Source organism: Nothobranchius furzeri, chromosome 14, assembly GCF_043380555.1.
Source record: "Nothobranchius furzeri strain GRZ-AD chromosome 14, NfurGRZ-RIMD1, whole genome shotgun sequence".
Taxonomy (NCBI): Eukaryota; Metazoa; Chordata; class Actinopteri; order Cyprinodontiformes; family Nothobranchiidae; genus Nothobranchius; species Nothobranchius furzeri.
Genome location: NC_091754.1, coordinates 48,427,988 through 48,440,479, shown reverse-complemented (window position 1 = coordinate 48,440,479; position 12,492 = coordinate 48,427,988). Strand labels below are relative to the sequence as shown.

The window sequence follows — 12,492 nt, the reverse complement described above, 5'->3', positions numbered from 1 at the left end:
CTTGCTTCAACCTTGCTTCAAAACATTTTATATAGAAGGAACAATCCAAAAAGAGAAGTACGTTGAGCATAAAGAGTTGTTACTGAAGCCAGCTTAAGTCACTTTACGCTTTAGGAATGGAAGCCCAGAAGAAGTCTCTTGTTTTTTGTTTCCTGCCCTAAAAACATCAATTGATCACTTTAGAAAGAATACACCAATGCAAGGAACTGGTACAATGCACATTATTTAAAATTAAGCTATAGATGCATTCTTTTGCATTTACAATTATGGGGTGACAACACTGTCAAAAAATGATTCCAGCCAGGAAAATCTGTTAGAATCTTTTGTAATTCCATTAGTGACTTTCGTCTTAATGAATGAGAAGACCATATTGGATTCTATCGAGTTCAAGAAATCCCTATGTTTGAAGAATATGTCACCATCATCTTTAACAGGGAACACTTACAGACTGCCCTTGAAAATGTTCTAATAACTGAACTGTAGCCAAACAATCAAGATTAGTGTGGTTCCACTGGGGTTTGAACCCAGGACCTTCTGCATGTGAGGCAGACATGATGACCACTACACTATGGAACCATCAATGAGTCTTTTCCAGTATCAGGTTTGTTGCAATAAATGAAAAACTGACTAATATTTTTACATATTAATTTGACAGAAAATATTTGACATCTTTCAAAATTGATTTTGGTCTACATCTAAAGTGAAGAACTTATGCATCACTAGCAGAGATCCTGAAAGCTTAATTATGGAATTGTCATCTCTGATTGAAAAAGTCCTACCAGTTTACTCAAATATGGAATGAAAAAGTGCATGAGCACAACTTAGCAATCTCTTTAGTGGTTCCACTGGGGATTGAACCCAGAACCTTCTGTTTGTTAGACAGATGTGATGACCATTACACCATGGAACCTTGCTTCAAAATCTTTTATATAGAAGGTACAATCCAAAAAGAGAAGTACGTTGAGCATAAAGAGTTGTTACTGAAGCCAGCTTAAGTCACTTTACGCTTTAGGAATGGAACCCCAGAAGAAGACTCTTGTTTTTTGTTTGCTGCTCTCAAAACATCAATTGATCACTTTAGTAAGAATACACCAATGCAAGGAACTGGTACAATGTACATTATTTAAAATTAAGCTATATATACATTCTTTTGCATTTATATTTATGGGGTGACAACACTGTCAAAGATCGATTCCATCCTGGGAAATGTCTTTGGTCCTTTTGTAATTCCATTAGTGACTTTCGTCTTGATGAATGAGAAGACCATTTAGGATTCTATCGAGTTCAAGAAATCCCTATGTTTGAAGAATATTTCACCATCAGCTTTAACAGGAAACACTTACAGACTTCCCTTGAATATGTTCTAATAACTGAACTGTAGCCAAACAATCAAGATTTCTGTGGTTCCACTGGGGTTTGAACCCAGGACATTCCGCGTGTGAGGCAGACGTGATGACCACTACACTATGGAACCATCAATGTGGCTTTTCCAGTATCAGGTTTGTTGCAATAAATGAAAAACTGACTAATATTTTTACATAATAGTTTGACAGAAAATATTTGACATCTTTCAAAATTCAAAGTGGCCTACATCTAAAGTGAAGAACTTACGCATCACTAGCAGAGATCCTGAAAGCTGAATTATGGAATTGTCATCTCTGACTGAAAAAGTCCTACCAGTTTACTCAAATATGGAATGAAAAAGTGCATGAGAAAAACTTATCAAACTCTTGATTGGTTCCACTGGGGATTGAACCCAGAGCCTTCTGTGTGTTAGACAGATGTGATGACCATTACACCATGGAACCTTGCTTCAAAACATTTTATATAGAAGGAACAATCCAAAAAGAGAAGTACGTTGAGCATAAAGAGTTGTTACTGAAGCCAGCTTAAGTCACTTTACGCTTTAGGAATGGAACCACGGAAGAAGTCTCTTGTTTTTTGTTTCCTGCCCTCAAAACATCAATTGATCACTTTAGTAAGAAAACACCAATGCAAGGAACTGGTACAATGTACATTATTTAAAATTAAGCTACATATACATTCTTTTGCATTTATATTCATGGGGTGACAACACTGTCAAATATCGATACCATCCTGGGAAATGTCTTTGGTTCTTTTGTAATTCCATTAGTGACTTTCGTCTTGAAGAATGAGAAGACCATTTAGGATTCTATCGAGTTCAAGAAATCCCTATGTTTGAAGAATATGTCACCATCAGGTTCAACAGGAAACACTAACAGACTGCCCTTGAATATGTTCTAATAACTGAACTGTAGCCAAACAATCAAGATTACTGTGGTTCCACTGGGGTTTGAACCCAGGACCTTCCGCATGTGACGCAGACGTGATGACCACTACACTATGGAACCATCAATGTGGCTTTTCCAGTATCAGGTTTGTTGCAATAAATGAAAAACTGACTAATATTTTTACATAATAGTTTGACAGAAAATATTTGACATCTTTCAAAATTTAATGTGGTCTACATCTAAAGTGAAGAACTTACGCATCACTAGCAGAGATCCTGAAAGCTGAAATATGGAATTGTCATCTCTGACTGAAAAAGTCCTACCAGTTTACTCAAATATGGAATGAAAAAGTGCATGAGCACAACTTAGCAATCTCTTTAGTGGTTCCACTGGGAATTGAACCCAGAGCCTTCTGTGTGTTAGACAGATGTGATGACCATTACACCATGAAACCTTGCTTCAATTTGCTTCAACCTTGCTTCAAAACATTTTATATAGAAGGAACAATCCAAAAAGAGAAGTACGTTGAGCATAAAGAGTTGTTACTGAAGCCAGCTTAAGTCACTTTACGCTTTAGGAATGGAAGCCCAGAAGAAGTCTCTTGTTTTTTGTTTCCTGCCCTAAAAACATCAATTGATCACTTTAGAGAGAATACACCAATGCAAGGAACTGGTACAATGTACATTATTTAAAATTAAGCTATAGATGCATTCTTTTGCTTTTACAATTATGGGGTGACAACACTGTCAAAAAATGATTCCAGCCAGGAAAATCTGTCAGAATCTTTTGTAATTTTATTAGTGACTTTCGTCTTAATGAATGAGAAGACCATATTGGATTCTATCGAGTTCAAGAAATCCCTATGTTTGAAGAATATGTCACCATCATCTTTAACAGGGAACACTTACAGACTGCCCTTGAATATGTTCTAATAACTGAACTGTAGCCAAACAATCAAGATTACTGTGGTTCTACTGGGGTTTGAACCCAGGACCTTCTGCATGTGAGGCAGACATGATGACCACTACACTATGGAACCATCAATGTGTCTTTTCCAGTATCAGGTTTGTTGCAATAAATGAAAAACTGACTAATATTTTTACATAATAATTTGAGAGAAAATATTTGACATCTTTCAAAATTGATTGTGGTCTACATCTAAAGTGAAGAACTTATGCATCACTAGCAGAGATCCTGAAAGCTTAATTATGGAATTGTCATCTCTGATTGAAAAAGTCCTACCAGTTTACTCAAATATGGAATGAAAAAGTGCATGAGCACAACTTAGCAATGTCTTTAGTGGTTCCACTGGGGATTGAACCCAGAACCTTCTGTGTGTTAGACAGATGTGATGACCATTACACCATGGAACCTTGCTTCAAATTCTTTTATATAGAAGGTACAATCCAAAAAGAGAAGTACGTTGAGCATAAAGTGTTGTTACTGAAGCCAGCTTAAGTCACTTTACGCTTTAGGAATGGAACCCCCGAAGAAGTCACTTGTTTTTTGTTTCCTGCCCTCAAAACATCAATTGATCACTTTAGTAAGAATACACCAATGCAAGGAACTGGTACAATGTACATTATTTAAAATTAAGCTATATATACATTCTTTTGCATTTATATTTATGGGGTGACAACACTTTCAAAAAATAAGATTCCATCCTGGGAAATGTCTTTGGTTCTTTTGTAATTCCATTAGTGACTTTCGTCTTGATGAATGAGAAGACCATTTAGGATTCTATCGAGTTCAAGAAATCCCTAGGTTTGAAGAATATGTCACCATCAGCTTTAACAGGAAACATTTGCAGACTGCCCTTGAATATGTTCTAATAACTGAACTGTGGCCAAACAATCAAGATTACTGTGGTTCCACTGAGGTTTGAACCCAGGACCTTCCGCGTGTGAGGCAGATGTGATAACCACTACACTATGGAACCATCAATTGAACTTTTCCAGTATCAGGTTTGTTGCATTAAATGAAAACTGACTATGTGATATGTTTAATTAACAGTTTGACAGAAAATATTTGACATCTTTCAAAATTCAATGTGGTCTACATCTAAAGTCAAGAACTTATGCATCACTAGCAGAGATCCTGAAAGCAGAAATATGGAATTGTCATCTCTGATTGAAAAAGTCCTACCACTTTACTCACATATGGAATGAAAAAGTGCATGAGCACAACTTAGCAATCTCTTAAGTGGTTCCACTGGGGATTGAACCCAGAACCTTCTGTGTGTAAGACAGATGTGATGACCATTACACCATGGAACCTTGCTTCAAACTTGCTTCAAACCATTTTATATAGAAGGAACAATCCAAAAAGAGAAGTACGTTGAGCATAAAGAGTTGTTACTGAAGCCAGCTTAAGTCACTTTACGCTTTAGGAATGGAACCCCAGAAGAAGTCTCTTGTTTTTTGTTCCCTGCCCTCAAAACATCAATTGATCACTTTAGTAAGAATACACCAATGCAAGGAACTGGTACAATGTACATTATTTAAAATTAAGCTATATATACATTCTTTTGCATTTATATTTATGGGATGTCAACACTGTCAAAATCGATTCCATCCTGGGAAATGTCTTTGGTTCTTTTGTAATTCCATTAGTGACTTTCGTCTTGATGAATGAGAAGACCATTTAGGATTCTATCGAGTTCAAGAAATCCCTATGTTTGAAGAATATGTCACCATCAGCTTTAACAGGAAACACTTACAGACTTCCCTTGAATATGTTCTAATAACTGAACTGTAGCCAAACAATCAAGATTTATGTGGTTCCACTGGGGTTTGAACCCAGGACCTTCCGCGTGTGAGGCAGACGTGATGACCACTACACTATGGAACCATCAATGTGGCTTTTCCAGTATCAGGTTTGTTGCAATAAATGAAAAACTGACTAATATTTTTACATAATAGTTTGACAGAAAATATTTGACATCTTTCAAAATTCAATGTGGCCTACATCTAAAGTGAAGAACTTACGCATCACTAGCAGAGATCCTGAAAGCTGAATTATGGAATTGTCATCTCTGATTGAAAAAGTCCTACCAGTTTACTCAAATATGGAATGAAAAAGTGCATGAGGAAAAACTTATCAAACTCTTGAGTGGTTCCACTGGGGATTGAACCCAGAGCCTTCTGTGTGTTAGACAGATATGATGACCATTACACCATAGAACCTTGCTTCAAAACATTTTATATAGAAGGAACAATCCAAAAAGAGAAGAACGTTGAGCATAAAAAGTTGTTACTGAAGCCAGCTTAAGTCACTTTACGCTTTAGGAATGGAACCACGGAAGAAGTCTCTTGTTTTTTGTTTCCTGCCCTCAAAACATCAATTGATCACTTTAGTAAGAATACACCAATGCAAGGAACTGGTACAATGTACATTATTTAAAATTAAGCTATATATACATTCTTTTGCATTTATATGTATGGGGTGACAACACTGTCAAATATCGATTCCATCCTGGGAAATGTCTTTGGTTCTTTTGTAATCCCATTAGTGACTTTTGTCTTGATGAATGAGAAGACCATTTAGGATTCTATCGAGTTCAAGAAATCCCTATGTTTGAAGAATATGTCACCATCATCTTTAACAGGGAACACTTACAGACTGCCCTTGAAAATCTTCTTAAACTGAACTGTAGCCAAACAATCAAGATTACTGTGGTTCCACTGGGGTTTGAACCCAGGACCTTCTGCGTGTGAGGCAGACGTGATGACCACTACACTATGGAACCATCAATGTGTCTTTTCCAGTATCAGGTTTGTTGCAATAAATGAAAAACTGACTAATATTTTTACATAATAATTTGACAGAAAATATTTGACATCTTTCAAAATTGAATGTGGTCTACATCTAAAGTGAAGAACTTATGCATCACTAGCAGAGATCCTGAAAGCTGAATTATGGAATTGTCATCTCTGATTGAAAAACTCCTACCAGTTTACTCAAATATGGAATGAAAAAGTGCATGAGAACAACTTATCAATCTCTTTAGTGGTTCCACTGGGGATTGAACCCAGAGCCTTCTGTGTGTTAGACAGATATGATGACCATTACACCATAGAACCTTGCTTCAAAACATTTTATATAGAAGGAACAATCCAAAAAGAGAAGAACGTTGAGCATAAAAAGTTGTTACTGAAGCCAGCTTAAGTCACTTTACGCTTTAGGAATGGAACCACGGAAGAAGTCTCTTGTTTTTTGTTTCCTGCCCTCAAAACATCAATTGATCACTTTAGTAAGAATACACCAATGCAAGGAACTGGTACAATGTACATTATTTAAAATTAAGCTATATATACATTCTTTTGCATTTATATTTATGGGGTGACAACACTGTCAAATATCGATTCCATCCTGGGAAAAGTCTTTGGTTCTTTTGTAATCCCATTAGTGACTTTTGTCTTGATGAATGAGAAGACCATTTAGGATTCTATCGAGTTCAAGAAATCCCTATGTTTGAAGAATATGTCACCATCATCTTTAACAGGGAACACTTACAGACTGCCCTTGAAAATGTTCTAATAACTGAACTGTAGCCAAACAATCAAGATTACTGTGGTTCCACTGGGGTTTGAACCCAGGACCTTCTGCGTGTGAGGCAGACGTGATGACCACTACACTATGGAACCATCAATGTGTCTTTTCCAGTATCAGGTTTGTTGCAATAAATGAAAAACTGACTAATATTTTTACATAATAATTTGACAGAAAATATTTGACATCTTTCAAAATTGAATGTGGTCTACATCTAAAGTGAAGAACTTACGCATCACTAGCAGAGATCCTGAAAGCTGAATTATGGAATTGTCATCTCTGATTGAAAAAGTCCTACCAGTTTACTCAAATATGGAATGAAAAAGTGCATGAGAACAACTTAGCAATCTCTTTAGTGGTTCCACTGGGGATTGAACCCAGAACCTTCTGTGTGTTAGACAGATGTGATGACCATTACACCATGAAACCTTGCTTCAAATTCTTTTATATCGAAGGTACAATCCAAAAAGAGAAGTTCGTTGAGCATAAAGAGTTGTTACTGAAGCCAGCTTAAGTCAATTTACGCTTTAGGAATGGAACCCCAGAAGAAGACTCTTGTTTTTTGTTTGCTGCTCTCAAAACATCAATTGATCACTTTAGTAAGAATACACCAATGCAAGGAACTGGTACAATGTACATTATTTAAAATTAAGCTATATATACATTCTTTTGCATTTATAGTTATGGGGTGACAACACTGTCAAAAATCGATTCCATCCTGGGAAATGTCTTTGGTTCTTTTGTAATTCCATTAGTGACTTTCGTCTTGATGAATGAGAAGACCATTTAGGATTCTATCGAGTTCAAGAAATCCCTATGTTTGAAGAATATGTCACCATCAGCTTTAACAGGAAACACTTACAGACTGCCCTTGAATATGTTCTAATAACTGAACTGTAGCCAAACAAACAAGAATACTGTGGTTCCACTGGGGTTTGAACCCAGGACCTTCCGCGTGTGAGGCAGACGTGATGACCACTACACTATGGAACCATCAATGTGGGTTTTCCAGTATCAGGTTTGTTGCAATAAATGAAAAACTGACTAATATTTTTACATAATAGTTTGACAGAAAATATTTGACATCTTTCAAAATTCAATGTGGTCTACATCTAAAGTGAAGAACTTACGCATCACTAGCAGAGATCCTGAAAGCTGAATTATGGAATTGTCATCTCTGATTGAAAAAGTCCTACGAGTTTACTCAAATATGGAATGAAAAAGTGCATGAGCACAACTTAGCAATCTCTTTAGTGGTTCCACTGGGGATTGAACCCAGAACCTTCTGTGTGTTAGACAGATGTGATGACCATTACACCATGGAACCTTGCTTCGACATTGCTTCAAAACATTTTATATAGAAGGAACAATCCAAAAAGAGAAGTACGTTGAGCATAAAGAGTTGTTACTGAAGCCAGCTTAAGTCACTTTACGCTTTAGGAATGGAACCCCAGAAGAAGACTCTTGTTTTTTCTTTGCTGCTCTCAAAACATCAATTGATCACTTTAGTAAGAATACACCAATGCAAGGAACTGGTACAATGTACATTATTTAAAATTAAGCTATATATACATTCTTTTGCATTTATATTTATGGGGTGACAACACTGTCAAAAATCGATTCCATCCTGGGAAATGTCTTTGGTTCTTTTGTAATTCCATTAGTGACTTTCGTCTTGATGAATGAGAAGACCATTTAGGATTCTATCGAGTTCAAGAAATCCCTATGTTTGAAGAATATGTCACCATCAGCTTTAACAGGAAACACTTACAGACTTCCCTTGAATATGTTCTAATAACTGAACTGTAGCCAAACAATCAAGATTTCTGTGGTTCCACTGGGGTTTGAACCAAGGACATTCCACGTGTGAGGCAGACGTGATGACCACTACACTATGGAACCATCAATGTGGCTTTTATAGTATCATGTTTGTTGCAATAAATGAAAAACTGACTAATATTTTTACATAATAGTTTGACAGAAAATATTTGACATCTTTCAAAATTCAATGTGGCCTACATCTAAAGTGAAGAACTTACGCATCACTAGCAGAGATCATGAAAGCTGAATTATGGAATTGTCATCTCTGATTGAAAAAGTCCTACCAGTTTACTCAAATATGGAATGAAAAAGTGCATGAGGAAAAACTTATCAAACTCTTGAGTGGTTCCACTGGGGATTGAACCCAGAGCCTTCTGTGTGTTAGACAGATGTGATGACCATTACACCATGGAACCTTGCTTCAAAACATTTTATATAGAAGGAACAATCCAAAAAGAGAAGTACGTTGAGCATAAAGAGTTGTTACTGAAGCCAGCTTAAGTCACTTTACGCTTTAGGAATAGAACCACGGAAGAAGTCTCTTGTTTTTTGTTTCCTGCCCTCAAAACATCAATTGATCACTTTAGTAAGAAAACACCAATGCAAGGAACTGGTACAATGTACATTATTTAAAATTAAGCTACATATACATTCTTTTGCATTTATATTCATGGGGTGACAACACTGTCAAATATCGATACCATCCTGGGAAATGTCTTTGGTTCTTTTGTAATTCCATTAGTGACTTTCGTCTTGATGAATGAGAAGACCATTTAGGGTTCTATCGAGTTCAAGAAATCCCTATGTTTGAAGAATATGTCACCATCAGGTTCAACAGGAAACACTAACAGACTGCCCTTGAATATGTTCTAATAACTGAACTGTAGCCAAACAATCAAGATTACTGTGGTTCCACTGGGGTTTGAACCCAGGACCTTCCACGTGTGAGGCAGACGTGATGACCACTACACTATGGAACCATCAATGTGGCCTTTCCAGTATCAGGTTTGTTGCAATAAATGAAAAACTGACTAATATTTTTACATAATAGTTTGACAGAAAATATTTGACATCTTTCAAAATTCAATGTGGCCTACATCTAAAGTGAAGAACTTACGCATCACTAGCAGAGATCCTGAAAGCTGAATTATGGAATTGTCATCTCTGATTGAAAAAGTCCTACCAGTTTACTCAAATATGGAATGAAAAAGTGCATGAGAACAACTTATCAAACTCTTTAGTGGTTCCACTGGGGATTGAACCCAGAGCCTTCTGTGTGTTAGACAGATGTGATGACCATTACACCATGGAACCTTGCTTCAAAACATTTTATATAGAAGGAACAATCCAAAAAGAGAAGTACGTTGAGCATAAAGAGTTGTTACTGAAGCCAGCTTAAGTCACTTTACGCTTTAGGAATGGAACCACGGAAGAAGTCTCTTGTTTTTTGTTTCCTGCCCTCAAAACATCAATTGCTCACTTTAGTAAGAATACACCATTGCAAGGAACTGGTACAATGTACATTATTTAAAATTAAGCTATATATACATTCTTTTGCATTTATATTTATGGGGTTACAACACTGTCAAATATCGATTCCATCCTGGGAAATGTCTTTGGTTCTTTTGTAATTCCATTAGTGACTTTCGTCTTGATGAATGAGAAGACCATTTAGGATTCTATCGAGTTCAAGAAATCCCTATGTTTGAAGAATATGTCACCATCAGGTTTAACAGGAAACACTTACAGACTGCCCTTGAATATGTTCTAATAACTGAACTGTAGCCAAAAATCAAGATTACTGTGGTTCCACTGGGGTTTGAACCCAGGACCTTCCGCGTGTGAGGCAGACGTGATGACCACTACACTATGGAACCATCAATGTGGCTTTTCCAGTATCAGGTTTGTTGCAATAAATGAAAAACTGACTAATATTTTTACATAATAGTTTGACAGAAAATATTTGACATCTTTCAAAATTCAATGTGGTCTACATCTAAAGTGAAGAACTTACGCATCACTAGCAGAGATCCTGAAAGCTGAATTATGGAATTGTCATCTCTGACTGAAAAAGTCCTACCAGTTTACTCAAATATGGAATGAAAAAGTGCATGAGCACAAATTAGCAATCTCTTTAGTGGTTCCACTGGGGATTGAACCCAGAGCCTTCTGTGTGTTAGGCAGATGTGATGACCATTACACCATGGAACCTTGCTTCACCCTTGCTTCAACCTTGCTTCAAAACATTTTATATAGAAGGAACAATCCAAAAAGAGAAGTACGTTGAGCATAAAGAGTTGTTACTGAAGCCAGCTTAAGTCACTTTACGCTTTAGGAATGGAAGCCCAGAAGAAGTCTCTTGTTTTTTGTTTCCTGCCCTAAAAACATCAATTGATCACTTTAGAAAGAATACACCAATGCAAGGAACTGGTACAATGCACATTATTTAAAATTAAGCTATAGATGCATTCTTTTGCATTTACAATTATGGGGTGACAACACTGTCAAAAAATGATTCCAGCCAGGAAAATCTGTTAGAATCTTTTGTAATTTTATTAGTGACTTTCGTCTTAATGAATGAGAAGACCATATTGGATTCTATCGAGTTCAAGAAATCCCTATGTTTGAAGAATATGTCACCATCATCTTTAACAGGGAACACTTACAGACTGCCCTTGAAAATGTTCTAATAACTGAACTGTAGCCAAACAATCAAGATTAGTGTGGTTCCACTGGGGTTTGAACCCAGGACCTTCTGCATGTGAGGCAGACATGATGACCACTACACTATGGAACCATCAATGAGTCTTTTCCAGTATCAGGTTTGTTGCAATAAATGAAAAACTGACTAATATTTTTACATATTAATTTGACAGAAAATATTTGACATCTTTCAAAATTGATTTTGGTCTACATCTAAAGTGAAGAACTTATGCATCACTAGCAGAGATCCTGAAAGCTTAATTATGGAATTGTCATCTCTGATTGAAAAAGTCCTACCAGTTTACTCAAATATGGAATGAAAAAGTGCATGAGCACAACTTAGCAATGTCTTTAGTGGTTCCACTGGGGATTGAACCCAGAACCTTCTGTTTGTTAGACAGATGTGATGACCATTACACCATGGAACCTTGCTTCAAAATCTTTTATATAGAAGGTACAATCCAAAAAGAGAAGTACGTTGAGCATAAAGAGTTGTTACTGAAGCCAGCTTAAGTCACTTTACGCTTTAGGAATGGAACCCCAGAAGAAGACTCTTGTTTTTTGTTTGCTGCTCTCAAAACATCAATTGATCACTTTAGTAAGAATACACCAATGCAAGGAACTGGTACAATGTACATTATTTAAAATTAAGCTATATATACATTCTTTTGCATTTATATTTATGGGGTGACAACACTGTCAAAGATCGATTCCATCCTGGGAAATGTCTTTGGTTCTTTTGTAATTCCATTAGTGACTTTCGTCTTGATGAATGAGAAGACCATTTAGGATTCTATCGAGTTCAAGAAATCCCTATGTTTGAAGAATATTTCACCATCAGCTTTAACAGGAAACACTTACAGACTTCCCTTGAATATGTTCTAATAACTGAACTGTAGCCAAACAATCAAGATTTCTGTGGTTCCACTGGGGTTTGAACCCAGGACATTCCGCGTGTGAGGCAGACGTGATGACCACTACACTATGGAACCATCAATGTGGCTTTTCCAGTATCAGGTTTGTTGCAATAAATGAAAAACTGACTAATATTTTTACATAATAGTTTGACAGAAAATATTTGACATCTTTCAAAATTCAAAGTGGCCTACATCTAAAGTGAAGAACTTACGCATCACTAGCAGAGATCCTGAAAGCTGAATTATGG

General features: G+C 36.4%; 27 non-coding genes across 27 annotated transcripts; all 27 read right to left on the bottom strand.

Moving 5' to 3' along the window:
• Positions 1-503: 503 nt before the first annotated feature.
• Positions 504-576, bottom strand: trnav-cac (transfer RNA valine (anticodon CAC)). The gene has a single exon. It is a non-coding gene; the product is annotated as a tRNA-Val (tRNA).
• Positions 577-837: 261 nt separating this feature from the next.
• trnav-aac (transfer RNA valine (anticodon AAC)) lies at positions 838-910 on the bottom strand. Its single transcript has one exon. It is a non-coding gene; the product is annotated as a tRNA-Val (tRNA).
• Positions 911-1,401: 491 nt separating this feature from the next.
• Positions 1,402-1,474, bottom strand: trnav-cac (transfer RNA valine (anticodon CAC)). The gene has a single exon. It is a non-coding gene; the product is annotated as a tRNA-Val (tRNA).
• A 261-nt stretch (positions 1,475-1,735) lies between these two features.
• On the bottom strand, positions 1,736-1,808 carry trnav-aac (transfer RNA valine (anticodon AAC)). Its single transcript has one exon. It is a non-coding gene; the product is annotated as a tRNA-Val (tRNA).
• A 491-nt stretch (positions 1,809-2,299) lies between these two features.
• trnav-cac (transfer RNA valine (anticodon CAC)) lies at positions 2,300-2,372 on the bottom strand. The gene has a single exon. It is a non-coding gene; the product is annotated as a tRNA-Val (tRNA).
• A 261-nt stretch (positions 2,373-2,633) lies between these two features.
• trnav-aac (transfer RNA valine (anticodon AAC)) lies at positions 2,634-2,706 on the bottom strand. The gene has a single exon. It is a non-coding gene; the product is annotated as a tRNA-Val (tRNA).
• A 512-nt stretch (positions 2,707-3,218) lies between these two features.
• Positions 3,219-3,291, bottom strand: trnav-cac (transfer RNA valine (anticodon CAC)). The gene has a single exon. It is a non-coding gene; the product is annotated as a tRNA-Val (tRNA).
• Positions 3,292-3,552: 261 nt separating this feature from the next.
• trnav-aac (transfer RNA valine (anticodon AAC)) lies at positions 3,553-3,625 on the bottom strand. The gene has a single exon. It is a non-coding gene; the product is annotated as a tRNA-Val (tRNA).
• Positions 3,626-4,118: 493 nt separating this feature from the next.
• On the bottom strand, positions 4,119-4,191 carry trnav-cac (transfer RNA valine (anticodon CAC)). Its single transcript has one exon. It is a non-coding gene; the product is annotated as a tRNA-Val (tRNA).
• Positions 4,192-4,455: 264 nt separating this feature from the next.
• Positions 4,456-4,528, bottom strand: trnav-uac (transfer RNA valine (anticodon UAC)). The gene has a single exon. It is a non-coding gene; the product is annotated as a tRNA-Val (tRNA).
• A 501-nt stretch (positions 4,529-5,029) lies between these two features.
• On the bottom strand, positions 5,030-5,102 carry trnav-cac (transfer RNA valine (anticodon CAC)). Its single transcript has one exon. It is a non-coding gene; the product is annotated as a tRNA-Val (tRNA).
• A 262-nt stretch (positions 5,103-5,364) lies between these two features.
• trnav-aac (transfer RNA valine (anticodon AAC)) lies at positions 5,365-5,437 on the bottom strand. Its single transcript has one exon. It is a non-coding gene; the product is annotated as a tRNA-Val (tRNA).
• A 490-nt stretch (positions 5,438-5,927) lies between these two features.
• trnav-cac (transfer RNA valine (anticodon CAC)) lies at positions 5,928-6,000 on the bottom strand. Its single transcript has one exon. It is a non-coding gene; the product is annotated as a tRNA-Val (tRNA).
• A 261-nt stretch (positions 6,001-6,261) lies between these two features.
• On the bottom strand, positions 6,262-6,334 carry trnav-aac (transfer RNA valine (anticodon AAC)). The gene has a single exon. It is a non-coding gene; the product is annotated as a tRNA-Val (tRNA).
• A 491-nt stretch (positions 6,335-6,825) lies between these two features.
• On the bottom strand, positions 6,826-6,898 carry trnav-cac (transfer RNA valine (anticodon CAC)). The gene has a single exon. It is a non-coding gene; the product is annotated as a tRNA-Val (tRNA).
• Positions 6,899-7,159: 261 nt separating this feature from the next.
• On the bottom strand, positions 7,160-7,232 carry trnav-aac (transfer RNA valine (anticodon AAC)). Its single transcript has one exon. It is a non-coding gene; the product is annotated as a tRNA-Val (tRNA).
• Positions 7,233-7,723: 491 nt separating this feature from the next.
• trnav-cac (transfer RNA valine (anticodon CAC)) lies at positions 7,724-7,796 on the bottom strand. Its single transcript has one exon. It is a non-coding gene; the product is annotated as a tRNA-Val (tRNA).
• Positions 7,797-8,057: 261 nt separating this feature from the next.
• trnav-aac (transfer RNA valine (anticodon AAC)) lies at positions 8,058-8,130 on the bottom strand. Its single transcript has one exon. It is a non-coding gene; the product is annotated as a tRNA-Val (tRNA).
• Positions 8,131-8,632: 502 nt separating this feature from the next.
• trnav-cac (transfer RNA valine (anticodon CAC)) lies at positions 8,633-8,705 on the bottom strand. The gene has a single exon. It is a non-coding gene; the product is annotated as a tRNA-Val (tRNA).
• A 262-nt stretch (positions 8,706-8,967) lies between these two features.
• Positions 8,968-9,040, bottom strand: trnav-aac (transfer RNA valine (anticodon AAC)). The gene has a single exon. It is a non-coding gene; the product is annotated as a tRNA-Val (tRNA).
• A 491-nt stretch (positions 9,041-9,531) lies between these two features.
• Positions 9,532-9,604, bottom strand: trnav-cac (transfer RNA valine (anticodon CAC)). Its single transcript has one exon. It is a non-coding gene; the product is annotated as a tRNA-Val (tRNA).
• A 261-nt stretch (positions 9,605-9,865) lies between these two features.
• Positions 9,866-9,938, bottom strand: trnav-aac (transfer RNA valine (anticodon AAC)). The gene has a single exon. It is a non-coding gene; the product is annotated as a tRNA-Val (tRNA).
• Positions 9,939-10,428: 490 nt separating this feature from the next.
• trnav-cac (transfer RNA valine (anticodon CAC)) lies at positions 10,429-10,501 on the bottom strand. Its single transcript has one exon. It is a non-coding gene; the product is annotated as a tRNA-Val (tRNA).
• A 261-nt stretch (positions 10,502-10,762) lies between these two features.
• Positions 10,763-10,835, bottom strand: trnav-aac (transfer RNA valine (anticodon AAC)). The gene has a single exon. It is a non-coding gene; the product is annotated as a tRNA-Val (tRNA).
• Positions 10,836-11,348: 513 nt separating this feature from the next.
• trnav-cac (transfer RNA valine (anticodon CAC)) lies at positions 11,349-11,421 on the bottom strand. The gene has a single exon. It is a non-coding gene; the product is annotated as a tRNA-Val (tRNA).
• A 261-nt stretch (positions 11,422-11,682) lies between these two features.
• trnav-aac (transfer RNA valine (anticodon AAC)) lies at positions 11,683-11,755 on the bottom strand. The gene has a single exon. It is a non-coding gene; the product is annotated as a tRNA-Val (tRNA).
• A 491-nt stretch (positions 11,756-12,246) lies between these two features.
• On the bottom strand, positions 12,247-12,319 carry trnav-cac (transfer RNA valine (anticodon CAC)). The gene has a single exon. It is a non-coding gene; the product is annotated as a tRNA-Val (tRNA).
• Positions 12,320-12,492: the final 173 nt, after the last annotated feature.